Below are 1,469 nucleotides of genomic sequence, written 5' to 3' on the forward strand. Positions count from 1 at the left end.
AAATAAATATCTAGTCCAATCTATCAGTAAGTACGTCAACTGTATTTGAGAAATATCAGTTTTAAAGATTATTCCCCATCAGCTACCTTCAAAATACATACATCAGCGATATATATTTAATACCTTTCAAATCCCAACTGTACTTATATTCAACATCAATGGTTTCAAGCTCTTGATTAGCCCCCCAGTGCCACAGTAGTATGTCTGCGGACTTACACACTAAAACCGGGTTTCGATACCCGTGGTGGGCAGAGCACAGATAGCCCATTGTGCAGCTTTAGCTTAATTCTAAACAAAAAAGCTCTTGATTAACAATAATTTCTCTTTATTAACCATTTTATGATAACTAATTCTGCTGTTCTATCGACGTGGTTTGGTTTGAATTTTACACAAAGCTAAAGTGGGCTAGCTGCGCTACCCGTGCTTAATTTAGTGCAAGTGTAAGACCAGAGGGAAGGCAGTTAGTCTCGAGTTAGTGTCTGTGTGCTCCATTCACCCACTACATCCTCACTTAAAATAAATAAGTCGTGTAACAACACGTACTGTCAGTCGAAGTTCCAACACCTAAGCTAAACCAACCACTCTGGCCTGCCTCCTCACCGTTACGTGATTGGTGAAGTCTTGGAGGATATTTTTGAGTAAATGACAACAGGTTGATTAAAATAAAGAAAAAAGTTGAGGTAGAGAAGTTAGTTTAATGTTCTATAGGTTGTGTAAGTAGAAAATAAAATTAAATAAGTAACTGTGGCTACTACTGGCATAGACACCACTACTACCAGAATGGATGATGATGATAATGTGAAGCTGTGCCAGATACACCCACCTCAGGTAGGTTTGTAAGGCACTAGACACCACTAGTACCAGAATGGATAATGATAATGTAAAGCTGTGCCAGATACACCCACTCAGATAGGTTGTGGGCAGGCACTAGACACCACTACTACCAGAATGGATGATGATAATGTGAAGCTGTGCCAGATACACCCACTCAAGTAGGTTTGTAAGACACTGTTAGCACCTCCTAGTAAAGTAAATATATAAATGGTTTGTGAAAATATTTTACCAAAACAATACCACTCTGTCATATGTATGTTTTATGTAAAATAAGTTTTGACAAAAAATATTAACATACTAAATCGTTACAACAACTGTTCCCACCTCCTGGAAAAGCTTTTCTGTAAAACCAAAGCTGTTTAATACAGTAAACTCTCATTGTTTCGAAGTCGCTAGAACCGAATATATCACTTGTATCGAAGTTGTTGACTGGTCCGGCCAACTGTCCATATAAATACATAGTAACAAAAGCCCCTTGAACCGAACTGCATGTATCGAAGTGTCGGCTTGTAACGATGTATAATTATAGTCCCTAGAGGTGTGAAAAAAAGCATCAATATTACATCCTTGTGTATCAGACCAGGTACGAAGATATTTATTTTTCTCTTCTTCCCTAAATTAATTGTCACCGCTGT

The sequence above is a fragment of the Tachypleus tridentatus genome, chromosome 4 (genome assembly GCF_004210375.1).
Source record: "Tachypleus tridentatus isolate NWPU-2018 chromosome 4, ASM421037v1, whole genome shotgun sequence".
NCBI classification, from domain to species: domain Eukaryota; kingdom Metazoa; phylum Arthropoda; class Merostomata; order Xiphosura; family Limulidae; genus Tachypleus; species Tachypleus tridentatus.